Source organism: Nannospalax galili, unplaced genomic scaffold, assembly GCF_000622305.1.
Source record: "Nannospalax galili isolate Female #2095 unplaced genomic scaffold, S.galili_v1.0 scaffold203, whole genome shotgun sequence".
NCBI lineage: Eukaryota > Metazoa > Chordata > Mammalia > Rodentia > Spalacidae > Nannospalax > Nannospalax galili.
The window spans coordinates 745,486-761,593 of record NW_008351640.1 but is presented as its reverse complement, the minus strand read 5'-3'; positions in this window follow the sequence as shown (position 1 = coordinate 761,593).

Sequence of the window (16,108 nt, the reverse complement as noted above, 5' to 3'; positions counted from 1 at the left end):
TCTACGACATGACCTAGCCTTCCCACTTTTGGGCATAATACACAAATGACCTTGTATGCACTACAGAATGCCTACTCATCCATGTTCGTTGTTCCTCTATCAACAACTGTCAGGAAATGTTTTTATTTTTATCCTTTTAATATTTTATTTATTATTTTTATTTTATGTGTACGAGTGTTATGCTTGCATGCAAGTGAGTTCATTCATGTCATGCAATGCCTGTGGAGGACAGAAGAGGCTGTCGCATCCCCTGAAATTTGAGTTACGGACAGTTGTTAGCTGCCATATGGGTGCTGGGGTTCGAACCTGGGTCTTTTGTAAGAACAGTATTCTTAACTGCTGAGCCATCTTTCCAGCCCTGTTATTTTTTTTTTAAACCTAGATGTCTATCAACAAATGAAAAAATAACTGATTATGCTAAATGTACAGAATGGAATATTATTTAACTATTAAGAAAAAATGTGATATTCACAAATAATGGATGGAATTGAAAACAATCATCCTGAGCGAGTTAAACCAGACTTAGGAAGACAAATGTCAAATGTTCTCTCTCATAAGTGGTATAAACTTTGAATCCTTTATATATGGGGATTTCAATGTGAAAGAGTGTTTCATCCAACTAGTAATGAAGAGGAATGACAGGAAGTAAGAAAATGAAAAACATGCCTGTAGCTGTCTAATTCCTAGGCACTTTTTGGAACAAATCCATATCAGTACATGACATTCTCTGTCACAGCCTAGACTGTCGTATGGAACTCCATTTACCAATGCAGTCAGGAGATGCCTCCTGCAGTTGTGCTAGGTGAGAAAGGATTATCTTTTGAGGTAAAATCCTTACTTCATTATAGAGAAAATCTATTTTCTCTGCAAAAATATTAAGCTTAAAGCCTAAAGATAAAAGGATGTTTGAAACAAGTGAGAATAAGAAAAAATGGGAAGAATAGATGTGCCCTTAATGAGATATGAGCTTATGTAGCCCTGAAGGGCCCAGCCCCTGTGGGAAGTTGTTGTCAATCTCTGATCCCTTATTCTTCTCTCTTTTCCTTCCTTCCAGCAGATGTTGAGCTTACAAGTTTGCCTGTTCTTTTGTTTCCCACCCCAACATCAATAAATCATCCTCTAGTTCACATCTGTATTTCTATTAAAATTTTTATATAACAGACTCTGGAAAGGGTCACCCTCCAGGTCTCTATGCAACACAGAGTTAAGAAACCAGGTTGTTTAGCCTTGCTGGCTCTCCTATTTGCAGCTGAAGTTTATGTTCTCAATTACTGTCTGCTACTATGCCAAAAATCACTGTAGATTTGCCCGGGTAGCCCATGTTGTGTGAAGATTGCCCACAATTTCAGGTAACATAAAATCGAGAAATCACCTTTGTTCTATGGACTTTTGAGGGATTTGAAGATTCTTTTCTTCAGGACTTCAGTCATGCGATAGATGATGGATGAATGTCTATCTCTTCTAATGTAGGTTTCCACGTTGTGACATGAAGACTTTCTCCCTTCAAGGCCTGTCGGTTAAGCTGCCTATATTATGATGCTCTATCTCTTCTAATGCTTTCCCAAGTCAAGGTCTAATCTTGGCCACTCAAATTCACAAGGCTCTCTCTTCTAATAAAGCTCATTCTGAGTGATCTCATGACAGCTCCTTTCCTGAACCTACTGCTCCTTTATGTTTTTAAATCATAGCTATCTCAAAGGCAGTGGAGCTAGAAAAGACAGTTAATAATTTAGGATTTGCTATTTGACTGTTGTGTGACCATAGAACTGTTACTGTTCCATTTACTTCAGGAACTCCGAAATAGCCTGTCTTCATTGCCTGGATTTGGGAGTAATATATTAAAACAAAATTGTGCTATCAACTTAGAAACCACTCTAAAAATGATGAAGAGGAAGAAAATATGCGAACATGCTTGCTAGTGGATAAACATCAAAGCAGAATGGGATGCACATCACAGGGTGTACATTGAGTCTAGAAAGAGAAAGAACATTCACCCTTCTGTATATTTGTGTTAGAAGAATCTCAGTTAAATAATAGCAGTCAAATAAGAAGAATACACAACACTTGTTATATAGTTCAATGTAAATTCCTACTATTATTGGGGTGAGTATCTGTGTTAATTAATTCAATATATTAAAAATAAATTTCTATTTTTATGATGAAAGTTATTTTGCAACTTGAAGTGAGGCATCGACCAAATTCAGTTCCAATACTCCTGTAGAAATGGTTACATTTTCAAACCGATTTCCATCTCTAGCTTTAAGAGATTCCTGTATCTTAAAAGACAAAAATATTCTTATTAAGCCCTTGAAAATACTTATGTACATTTCCAAGGACAGTTAAAACTGTAAGTTTTTAAAGAAAGTTATTAGATGTTTGGAGTAGTATTCTTAATTTCTGAATAGAGAAATAATCTATTTCAAATATAGAGTTAACAGCATATGGCTAAAACCAATTGGTAGTACATTTCACATTTTCCTCTGAAAGTATTGTGATTATAGTGTTATTCTTCTCCATTCATCTTGACTGGATTTTTGTGTATAGTGTGAGGTAGAGATAGACTTATTTTCCCCTTCAGAATAGCTCTTGATTCCAGTTTCATTCATTTAATGAAAATATTTTCCCTTTTCTATTGGAATGCGTTTGCATTTTTCTAAGTCAGAGATTCCATAAGCACGGAATTAATTTAAACCTGTAATAAATATTGTATTTTTCTCAGAATAACTCAACTAAAGTAGTAATAATGCAAGCTCATGTGCCCACAGATCTGCTCTGTGCTTCTGATCATTTGGAATCTTCAGCCTACATACTTAATTGTTTTTGCATTTTCTATTAGCAACATAAAAAAGGATATAAGGATCGGGCTTCTACTAAAATGGATGGAGAAGTTTTGAAAAGACTATTTTAGGATTATTATCGGCTGTCAATTCAAAATATTTTACCGATCTGGATGTATATAAACAAACTTGTAATTGCCAGGTGTCTTAAGGAGGCTTTGGTAAAGTTTTCTAAAATTTGACAAATCCTATTTTTTGTGATCAAGAAAATAATGACATGACTGTAAAAGTTGTACATAAAAACCAACTTTCTACCAAGGCATGGTGTCACATGCCTTTAATCATAGACCTGACAAGTAAGAGGAAGAGAGAAGCAGATTTATATAAGATCAAAGACAGCCAGGTCTACACAGCAAGTTCCAGGTCACCTGAGGCTACAGGGAGAACATGTAGCCAATGCCCCTCCCCAAATTCTGAATTATTGTTACCTATCAATGATTAATTTGAGAACGGATAAAATACATTTTAAAATGAATGCATTTTAACTGATTAATTTTCCCTTTACTTTCTCTTCTTGAACTAAAAATATTTGATAATGACTAAATCTGAAATCTGGCCTTGACAATGACTAATTCTTTAGCAGGTAGACAAGGACATTTGACATTTCAAATATTGTAAACTCATAAATATTATAAATTGTATCTAAATAAGTAAAAAATATAGATTTATGTTTTGGAATGATTTATTCATTCATATTTATATGTATGTATGTATGTATGTATGTATGTATGTGTGTGTGTGTCTGCCACATGCATATAGTTACCCAAAGAAGCTAGAAAAGGGCATTGGATCCCCTCGTGCTAGAGTTACTAGCATTGATGAACCACCCAATATGGATGCTGGGAACCAAGCTCAGGTTCTGTGGAAGAGCAGATAGCACTCTATCATGGAGCCATCACTCCAGCCCCAACAATTTGTATGGATTTTATTTCTCCTATACTAACAACAAGTTAGATACATGCATTAATTTGGAGTCAGTTTTAATTAGGCTTATGAAGGAGTCTCTGACATAAATGTTACACAGTTCTACAGTTTTTTGGTAATTGTGGCTAATCTCTATCCATTCTAGAATGGAAACTTTGTCTTTGAGCAAATGAATGGGGAAATTTAATGATGACAAAAGTTACTGGTTCAAATATAATTAATGTCTTTCATTCCTTTTCCAAAGTACAAGAGGTGAAAAAGAAATGTCTCTGTAATTTTAAAGTTTTGAAGTTTGAACTGCCTCATTCTCCTGTGTTAAACTCCAGAATTCTTTGATTTTTACACACCTGCCAATACTTCATCTACCACGACAGTTATAACATTCAGATAATTACAGCCTCAAAGATGCATAACTGCTTTACCATAAGAAGTTAGAAACCATCTAAAAGAGTGCTGGTCAATTTCATTCCTTAATAGAAGACAGCTTTGGCATATAGTATAATTATATAAACTCAGATTATTTATGATGTATTGTGTAGTGTTGTATCTAACTTGTTTGAATCCAGTTACTAAGTAACCCAGATTCTGAATCTTGACAGGTAGGGAATTTTATAATTAAAAGTTCATTATAATTTTATGAAATATTCTTGACACTTTTGGCATTGCATGTCACTCAGAACTTGCCGGTTGTATGTGTGTTTGTTGTGTGTTCCTACATTGCTGATGTCTACAATAGTTAAAGAGAGTTTATTATTTGAAGGAGTTGATAATCTCTTTTCAACTTTTTTCTCATTTTATTCCTTGTAGGGAACAGGTTGAATCAGCTTCCACTGTACTCTGACAAGTCTTAGAGTTACAGCTAAGTTTCTTCATGTTTCAGCTAGTTCTGCATGTTTGCCAATTTCCAGAGGAGTATTTCTACTTCAGTCCTTACGCACTATCATTTTGTTGACTTAGAGCTGCCAGTTTCCATTGACTCTGGATGCATTGCCCTTGGAGCTACAAAGAATATATATATTTACTGGCACTTGAGACATCATTTAAAGTGCTCCTCTTATAAGCTGTTGTCCCAGCACTTGAAGGCAGCCTCTGTACACATTCCCTTGTCCAGTGCTTCCTTAGCAACTCCCTTCAGTAGCTATTCTGAGTCATGGTACAGAAGCATAAGCTAGTGTCATCTCTCTAGTGAAATAATTTAATTTGCAGTGATGACTTGTCTCAGCACTCGTATCCAAGCCTTCTTTATACATTTTGGACATGGTGGCATGTGTCTATAATATCAGCACATAGAAGACTGAAGCCAGAAGTTTTCCATGAGATTCAGATTAGCCTGAACTACACAATTAGTCATACAGATTAAGACTTTTTCTTAAAAAAACTAAACCATGCAAAGGAGAACTCTACGGCGTCTGAGTACACTAACTTGACTTGATAGGCTTTAACATATATGACAGAATGCATGAAATACAGTGAGAGGAAGCTATGGAAGGGTGTGGATGGCAGAAGAGATATAAAGGTGATTAAAATGTTTTGTATGAAATGCACAGAAATTCAGTAAAAATATACTCTCTTTTACTATGTACCTGACATGTTTAGATTTCAGAAGTATGTCTTTGCTCCGTTAGAAGGCATCATTCAGTAACTGGAGGATTATTTCTTTCTCTCTTTATTTTTCATTCCTTTTATAGTCTATAGATAGTGCTTTTCTACTACCTCCCATGCTATTGTTGCCAATAGTCTAATAGTGTAAACATCAGGTTTAGAGGTAGACACATCTTGTTATACTAAAGGACTCCAGTCAGATATAATATTCTTTCCAGGGAAAGGCATGGGCTTCAGAATTTCAGTGTCTGAGACAGCACTTTAAAATATTAATTTTAGAAAGTCCTTCTTCAGTTAGTTTCCTGAAAGTTACAAGAAACTGAATTTTCTGAATAGCTAAATTTGGATTCCTGGAGGCTTATCATTCTAAACCAAAATTTTAAGTCTTTTGGTTCTTTTAAGTATTTATTAGTAATATTTAATTCATGTTTATTTGCAAAGTTATGAATTGGTAATACATCTAACTGAGGAATTTCTGAGGTATGTTTACTTAAATGCTTAACTGTATGAGACTTTATATCATAAAAATTGGTATAAGTGATGTCTGTGTGGTGATTGATCAGATTTTATAGCATCTTTATTGCCTGGTTTTATGTGGTTATATTTCCCTTCCCTAGAGTCAGAAATGGAACTATATTTTATTTTACTTTTTACCACAGTTAACACAATAATATTATGCTACAGATTTTTCATCTCCTATTTTATTTTATTTTATTTTATTTATTTTATTTTATTTTATTATTTTGTCTTTTTGAGAGAGGGTCTCCTTGTAGCCCCAGCTATTCTGGAACTCACTGTGTAGACCAGGCTGCTTCTATCTCCCAAGTGCTGGGATTAAAGGCATGTGCCATCACGCCCAGCTAATTTTATTAATAAAGGAATGCTAGAAAGGGAGATGTTTAGACACTTGTGCTTTTGAGTTGAAAGAAAGCATTCATTAGGATAGGAATCAGTATGACTCAGCACATGATGTTTAATTTTGACAGTTAATTTCATTGGATAGCATAGCACTTGGATCAGAAATGTGTGTGTGTGTGTGTGTGTGTGTGTGTGTGTGTGTGTGTGTGTGTGTGTGTTTGTGAGTGCGTGTGTGCCTTGAAGGCATTTCTAGGTATGACTAACTAGGGAAGAAGACCTGTTCTGAATACGGGTGTTGTCATCCAGAAGGCTGGGGACCTCTATGGAATAAAGGGGGCAAGGAAAAAGCATTCCATGTTATTGCCTTCTATCTGACTCCTGGCTGCAATGATTTGAACAGCTCCTCCCACCACATCCTTCCTACCATGAAACTATGAGGTAAAGCAATTCTTTCACCCCATCAGTACTTGTTGACAGTGATACAAAACCAACTAATGCATTGTATATGCTTGCTATTATTATTGACCATGTACTTATTGTGTGCTGAAAAGTTACTTTTATGTATCTAAATTAAACTTCACAGTGATGCTCTAAATAAGGAGACAAAGGTAAAGTGAGTTTAAAGGAACTGCCTAAGATAACAGAGTAAAGAAAAAGTTGGAAAAGTGTCTTTAAAGTACACAGAGGCAAGGCCTGGTGGTGCACACCTTTCATCCCAGAACTCTGGAGGCAGGGACAGGCAGATTTCTGTGAGATCCAGGCCATTCTGGTCTTCATGATGAGTTCCAGGCCAGCTGGGGCTACAGGAAGACCCTGTCTCAAAAAATATACTCATCCCTCTTCCTGAATTTATAATCTTATTAATTAATAAAATCATATTGTTGAATAATGTTAAAGTGATCTGGCACTTTCTACTATCAAGACTATATTGGTGAGAATGTTATGCCTTGTTAGCTGTTCCATTTAAAAATTATTTATAAGAAATGTACAACTGGCAGAAGTGATGAGAATAGGTGATGGTCCTGTGCTCAGCCATAAACAGAACATCCCTATCATGCCCTCCAAATCCTGCAGAACTTTTTAGAATACGGGCAGGAAGAATGCAAGAGCCATAGGATGGGGAAGAGTGTTGTGAAATGCTATCTTCTTGGCATGAAGTAGACATTGCACTCATGAACTCACAATGTCTGTGCTAAGATGTACAACATCTTACCAAGCCAGCATTCTGCTATAGATGGGGGAGGGCCTCCCGAGATTGTAGGCAGCTGATGGCTGCTAAGGAAGGGGGATTCATTTGTCATCAGTGGTATAGCTACCAGCAAGCTACCCATACTCTGATAAATAACCTTCACCCATGCTCAAGTAAACAATCTTAAGCACTTAGGTATTTATCAGCAAAAACAGAGCAGAAGACATGAAAGCAGGAGGGAACCTTTTAGGTAAAATAACAGTTTCTGAAGGAGTGGAAGGTGAATAAGCGGCAAATATGATTCAAATACACTATGAAATTTTCAAACAGTGATTTCTTATTTACAAAAGTGTCTTTTAAAGATTTTGTGCCTGATCTTTGTTATCAATGTTTAGAGAGAGTCAAGGAGGTCAGAAATCGTCATTCACTTAGTATAGAGTTGAACTGAACTATTTTAGTAGTTCTGGTTTTTAAAAAAGAAATGGTGATCTCTTAAATAAGACTATACTCACCTTGAATATTAGGATTGAGATTTTTCCCCCTCATATTCTCAAGGACGGACATGTTGCTAAATTGGGGGAAATGAGTGGTATTTATCAGTCATGGAAGCATCCTGTTTTCCTGTGTTGGAAATCTCTGCAGGAGTAGTACATGCACAAAAGCATAATAGAGACTCTACAGTGATCTTTTTCAAAGCACCTTTTCTTATTAACAGTGACAGAAGAAACTACATTGTATGATACTACATTAAAATTTAGTATTGGTTTGGAAAGATGGTTCAGTGGTTAAGATCACTATCTGCTCTTCCAGAGGACCCAGGTTCAATTTCCAGAACCCACATAGCAGCTGACACCCCTTCCTCACTGCAGTTCCAGGGCACCTGACACCCTCTTCTGACCTCTGTGGGCATTGCACAATATGGGTACTCCTATATGCATGCAGGCAATACACTCATGTACATAAATTAAAAATAATAAATATTTAAAATATACTAAAAAGTAGCAGTATGTTCCACCAAGTCAAACACACATAACTCAAGCTTTAAGCATCTTAGTCAACACCATTCCAGTTAAATGTTTTCATCTTGCAAATGATGTGTCTTTCCTTTGGAATGTAAGTCTCTCTAAATATAGTTTATTTTGATATTACTAAAAAATATACAATATTCAATACCATTTTCATAATTGAGAATATGTGAGTTTTCTTTAGAAAAATTCCTGAGTGTTATCCATACCAGTCTATCTCTCTTTCTCTCTCTCTCCCCTCTCATTTTCAAAAGCAGGGTTATACCATTCTACCAAATTGCTGCATAGACAAAGTCACACCATTAATCGTAAAGGCAATTTCCTTAAAAAGTATTTTAATTCTTAATCCTTAAACCCTAATCAATTCATGATTTTATGTTCTAAGTATCTTAAGATAACTGACATGAGTTTTAGAATAAAACTTTGTGAAGAAATGGTTACTGGGGACTAAGGCTGTCCTTCAAAATACAAAGCCACCTGAAGGGTGAAAGGCAGGATGTCCTTGGCAATGAAGACTATGCAAAAAGTAGAGTCTTAAAGTTGTATATATCTACATTGCTTGATATCAAAATCAACTTTTACCTGCTCATATATGATGGATTTCTTTTGGTAAGTACATTTATCTTCTATGGCTTAGATCTTAGGATGGGGGAAAGGGCTGCAGTAGCAATAAATTTTCTTAAGACAACCTTTTCAAATATTTCATATATTTTAGAGTGCTTACTCAGGTTAAAAAACAGCTATAGGATAAAGGAACAGCATGAAGAATGGGAAGAAGAGAGTGGAAGGGGAGCTCAGTAAAGGACACAAAGAGAAAGAAGAATGAAGCAGGTCACTGGGGATTTCAAAGTCAAGTGTGTATAATCAAGAAATATCTGCCCTGAAATTTGGGCCCTGAATAAATATTCTCTACAGTATATCAAATGTGGTTTTGGTTCAAATTGCTTTCTATTGCTGTGATATAACACAAAAAACAACTTGGAGAGGAAACACGGTTTATTGCACCTTATACTTTCAAGTGACACTGCTTCTTTGAGAGAATTCAGTCAGGAGTTCAAGGAATGAACCTGTAGGAGCACCCAAAGCATGGACCACTAAAGAATGATGCTTATTGACTTGCTCCTCTGGACTGTGCTCAGTCTATTTTCTCACAGAACCCAAGACCAATGCCCTATGGCAGGTGTCACCACCTTCAGTAGACTGGACATCCCAAATCACTCAACAGTCGAGAAAATGCACCACAGACATGTTCATAGGCCAATTTGATGCTCTTTCTAGATGGATGTGTCAAGTTGACAACCAGAGCCAACAGAGACTTATGTTTCACCCTCATAGACTGACTTGGAGAAGTGGGAACTATGTGGAAGAGGATAGTTTAAAAGTTGTTTTATTTAATTGTAGAATATTTTTAATAAATTTAAGTATTATTTCAGTCACTAGCAGTTTGGAATTGTTTCTCTTTTATTCCGTTGCCTTAAAGCTCAAACCTGCCTGAGGTATACAGTGCAAGTTCTGCCTGGCTGTCACACATGTCTAGCCTGCAGTGAGTAGGCGACTTGTACCCCCAGCATAGCTATGAATGTGGCCCAACTTACTTAAACATCATGAAGCATCATAACAGTGTGTGTGTGTGTGTGTGTGTGTGCGTGTGTTATTCTAGACCTAGGAATCAAAGGACAAGAGTCTTTTATAATATAATAAAGATATATCCTGACTTTTATTTTCTTATTTCATACTGAGCATACTGTCTTTTTTATATATTTTTTGAATTTCATATAATAAGACTCCCTCTCCCATGTTCATTTCCTCATAGCACACCCACTAGATTTCTTACATTATGTCATATATTTTAAAGTTTATTGAGCCAAGTTTGTGTCCCCAAATGTCTCTCAATGTAAGTCCATCCACTTGAGATTGATCAAACTATGTAGAGTCATACCTTAAAGAAAACAAACTCTCCTTCTCCTAGTAGTCATTTGAAGGCAATAGTTTCTCAGCTGAATTTGGGACTATTTTTACCCATTTCCCCACTTCTATGCTGTGGTTTTGTCTGATTTGAGCTTGTATGGATCTTATGCATGCTGTCACCAGACATAGAATTTTAAAGAACAATCATAAACATGATTCAAAGGATTCAAGGAAATGCACTGAGTGGGACAAAATCTTTACCAACTACACATTCAACAGAGGAGTAATATCCAGAATATACAAAACTCAAAACACAAATCGGAAAATAAATGACTCAATAAAAATATGGACTATAGACCTGAACTGAGAGTTCTCAGATGAAGTGCTCAATATCCTCAGTAATTAGACAAATGCAGAGAAAAAGATTCCATCTTACCCAGTTAGACTGACTAAGATCAAGAGAAAGAAAAACACCAAATGCTGGCAAGGATGTAGAGAAAGGGAAACTGCTTACTTGCTGCTGGTGGGAATATAAAACTTGTACAGCCACTATGGAAAGCAGTGTGAAGAACTGTCAAAAACCTAAAACTGAATCTACGACTTGATCTGATTATATAACTCCATGGCATACAATCAAAGGATTCACCTGACTGTAGAGATACCTATACATCCATGTTTGCTGCTGTTCTTTTCACAATAGCTAAGAAATGGAAACAACTTCAATGTCCCTTGACTGACAAATGAGTAATGAAAATGTGGTTCATTTACACAATGGAGTTCTACTCAGCAATAAAAAAAAAGATGAAATTATTAAATTTGCAGATAAATGGATGGAACTAGAGACTGTTATACTTACTGAGATAGCACAGAGGCAGAAAAGCAAGGGACATGACATATGATCTCCCTCATTTGCTGATCATAACATCTCCCTTATATGTGTGTATATACCTGATGTAACACCAGGAGCCAGGAAAGTGGGAAGGAAACACAGAGGAAAAGAATGTGTAGGAAAAGAATGAACCTGAAACAGGAGCATAATAGGGAACATATGTTACCAGGGTTGAGGTTTAGGGGAAAGTGGGAGTTTATGGCTGGGAGGAGAGTAGGAGGAACATCCAGGGGTCCATGGTGTGGGAGGAGGGAAATCATGAGATGGAGAATCCTGGGAGGCAAGTGTTATTGGAGGAGGGAAGCATAATGGGGATGCTTGGATTGGGAAGGAAAGAGGGAGGTAGGATTCTAGGGAAAGAGAATAAAGAAGAATGGAGTTCAGAGGGCTAGGGAAGTCATAGGGAAATGTGTTGCCTCCAAAACTCCCTAAGAAATACACTCATGGTGCCTGAACATTAGTCCATATGTATATCCGGGAACTGTATGGCAAGGAACACAGTGCCAGACAGGAGAGACCTCCCTTCGAGTGATTAGTCAGAGTGGTCCAAGAGACTCCTAAAATAACTCAAGCCACAGTCCGAGCTATTGGTTATCTCTCAGAACTCCCTACTGCTGAAGACAAGACATAGTCTAAAGAGAGGACTTGGAGCAATGGAGCAGGAACAGATGTAGAAGCCTTCTACCTGAAGTTTAACTCTCATAATTCTGGAGCATACTATGCAATCTGCTGAGGGTGAAAACCAATCAGTGGTTCAATCAAGACCTAAAGCCTAATAACCATAACAATCAGCACAGCCAGCTAACTCTATTGGTGCAGTAGTGGTACTGTTATCTAGGGATAATCAACAGCTTTCTCATTGAGTTTAGAGCCCTCTCCATGTGATGAACCCACAGAGGGCACTGTAAACACAGCCAAATACACATGACTGAAGAGGTCATAGATCCTAGAGAAAACCCTCTCTCTGTCATATCCCAAGACAAATGCAATTTCTTACCATATGACAAATATGAATTTTTATATTTACAGATGAGTATACTGTACAGCATTCATCAAAGAAGCTTCATTCTGCAACAGTTGGAGGCTAATGCAGAATCCCACAACTGGTAAGGCACAGTTCTAGGTGACATCACAATGGAACCTCTACACCTAAGACTCATGGAACATAGTGTAATTGAGATAGAAAACTAGTGCATCCCTCGGCTCTTACCAGTGAAGCGTTCTTATACAACAGTGAGATGCACACAAAAAGCCACAACTAATCAACTTTTAAAGACTAATAGACTTCAGAGTGTCCCTGGATAGGACTTCTATATCAAAACTCTTCGATCCATGGCTCAGGGACCATTGTGGAAGAAGGGCAGAGATACTGTAAGAGCCAGGGTTGGTCCATGAACATAGGGAGGCAGAGGCTTTCAGGCCACTGGAAGCTTACACATGTTGCTTGTGGCAATGGAGGCACTGAGCACAGGACAGATGCATGGCAACTCAGACAGACAAAAGCCCAGAGTAGAGTGAAAGAAATGGGCTGCAGGCATGCCCTAGGCTGGAAACTAATAGACACTGATTACTACTGGGTGAGAGAGAGTAGGCCTTATCAAAGATTTCTAAATAGGCTGACTAGACTCCAGTGGATGAATTTGTACCAAAAAACATCTGGGTACAAATGCTTGACCTGCTAGGACTTAACATGTGACAAAATACGTGAGGTCCGGTGGGGGGTGGCAAACACGGATTGGGAAGGATGGTCTAAATTTGATTAAGAACTGTTGTATGAAATACACAGAAGTGCAATAAAAATTTTAAAAAAAAATTAAAACGCTTTAAAGAACACACTAATAAATATTGTGCAGATGATGGTAATAAACTCCTGACTGAAGTTAAAGAAAGTAGAAAGATATGGCTCAATGAAATCAAAAAGACAAATCTGATTTTGAAAGTGTTTCACAAAAGAGATAGGAAACTCAGAGTAAATGAAGAGGGAAGTGAAAACTTAAGAAACCAATTTTAAATGAAAGGGGAAATCCTCAGCAGCAGAATAATCAAATGGAAAACAGAATATCAGGACTGGACAATAAAGCTGAATGACTAACCCACTTAGGCAAAGAATATGAAAAAATTAAACAAAATGGAATAGAATATGCAGGAAATGTGTGACATCATAACAAAATGAATCTATGCATTATAGGCATAGTGAAAAAATCAGAATCTCCTATCTATGGAATTGACCCAGTCTTCAACCTAATTATAAAATAAATCTTTGCTAAACTGAAGAAATACATACCCCTACAGATAAAAAAAAAGTACAAATAACATCAAAAAGGTAAGATCAGAGAGAAACTTCTCACAATTCATAATAAAAATATTAACTCTACAAAGCATTAAAATGAGGATACTGAAAGATGCAAGAGAAATGTAAAAAGTTACATGTAAAGGAAAACCTACCAAAACTACAGCTGATGTTTTAATGCAAACTATAAAAGCCAGAGGAGCCTTCAGCAATGTATTCCAAACTCTAAATGACTATAGATGCCAATCTAGAATAATTTACCCAGCAAAACTGTCTATCATAGTTGAAGGGGAAATAAAAATTTTCCATGATACAAAACAACTGAAAGAATTCATGTTCACAGAACCAGCCCCACAGAGAACCCTTGAAGCAATACAAAAGGCTGAAAAACATGACCATATCCAAGAAGCTACAGAAAGAAACCTAATAAACCAAGAAGGTATAATTATGAAAATAAAAAGTTAGAACCAAAACTAAAACAGAAATTAAAACAATGTAACAAATACACATTTTTTTCAACTATCAATGGCCTCAACTCCCCAGTAAAAAGATGAAACAGAATCCATTCTTGGTTGCCTACCAAAAACTCATCTTACCTTCAAGGATAAGTCCCACTTTAGAGTGAAAGGAGGGAAAACAATATTCAAAGCAAACAGCTCTAAGAAGCCAGCAGGCATTGTAATTCTAATATTTGATTAAACAGAATTCAAATTAAAATTAGGAAGAAATACAGTAGGTAACTTCACTCTGATTAAGGGAATCATTAACTAGAAAGACATTACAATCCTGAGCATATAGTCACCAAACTGGTTCACCTAATTTCATAAAACAATGGAATGGGATTTCAAGGCAAAAACTCACTAATAGTAGGTGATTGTAATACCCACTCTCTCCAGTAGCCAGTTCGACTGAACAAAAAAAAAAAAACAAAAACAATATATGAATTAAAATATATCATATATTGGGGTTGGAGAAATGGTTCATTATTTAACAGCACTGATTGCTCTTGCAAAGTACCTGGGTTAAATTCCCAGCACCCACATGGCACCTAACAACCATCTGTAACTTAAGTCCAGAGTAATTTAACACCATTTTCTGAGCTCCATGCATAATATGGGTGCACTCAATGAGATGCAGACAATACAATCATACACATAAAATAAAATTAATAAGCACACTGTCAAATTAACTGAGCAGGAATGTGCTGTTTTAATAAAATAATGAGTGAAGCCTGGCTCAGGAGCACAGTATGGAGACATATAATGGAACTGGTTCTCAGTTCTTTGAATATGCTCTTAGCCTTATGAATGCTAAACATTAAGCTGTGTCATCGTTACACATTTCTACAATGTGACTTATTAAAATGCAGCACATCTCTAAGATGTGTGGCAATACTAGTAGGAAGAGAAGCACAGCTGCTGTTGTTGAACAATTTTTAAAAAATTAATTAAGGTTTTTAGTAACCTTGATTCAGAAATAAAATATTATGAATCTTGGTATCTTAACATCACATTATTCAGGCTGCATCATATAGCATATGAACTATTAATCTCATTATTCAGTTATTAAAAATAAATAAGAATGACCAAATGTTTTCAATTTTCCTTAAATGGATCACAGGCAATTTGTGTAACTATCATAAATAATTTTTCAAAGATATGTTTTGGTCATCGTGTGTAACACTTTGTTTTTATTTATGTACTCTGCTTGGCAATCATTTAGTCAATGATAAATACTACTATCATCAGGTATAGAGCCTAGTAGTTCAATTTTCATGTTATTTCACTCTGACAATTGCTGATTATATTTTTGATTCTTTATTGTTTTTATGTTGTTGAAATACTTTCTTATTTTACAAATGGGAAAATTGAATCATAGAGAGGTTAACATTTCTCACAAACTCTATACAAATAATTGTATGTTCTTGTGTATACATTTATTTCTGAAAATATGCATTTCATAGATTTGAAAATTTTTATACTGTTGATTTTTTCATCTTTTTCATATTAGTACATAATGGGATTGAATACAGTTCTTTAGGCAAGTACTTCTTTGAATTAACATTTAAAATATAACTCACAAGAATAAAAAAGCAATCTTACAGAGAAAATGGACAGACTAGTGCATTTTAAAAACATAAACTTTGGTTTAGCTATTTTGGGTCTAAACAAATTCTTTCTTTATTGAACCTTTTAGCATTTCAGACAATATACTTTGACAATATTTAGATTGATTTCCCTATCAGCACACCTTTATAATACCCCCTACTTTATTCCTTGTTTCTACTACATATAATTTTTGTTTGTTTTTAATTTTTTATTAAGCGTCTGTATTCTCATACAACAGTTCTGAATCAAACATAGACCAAACAAGAACCAATGCACTCTGCCATACACGGTAAGTCATATCCGGGCAAGCATTTTCACCCGGATGTCCTTCAGTGCAAATTCATCCACTGGAGTCCAGTCAGTACATACAGAAACCTACAAGATATCGGTGTAGGAAAGGACTTTCTAAACCAGACACCAATAGCCCAGGAAACAAGGGCAAGAATTAACAAGTGGGACCTCATTAAACTAAAAAGCT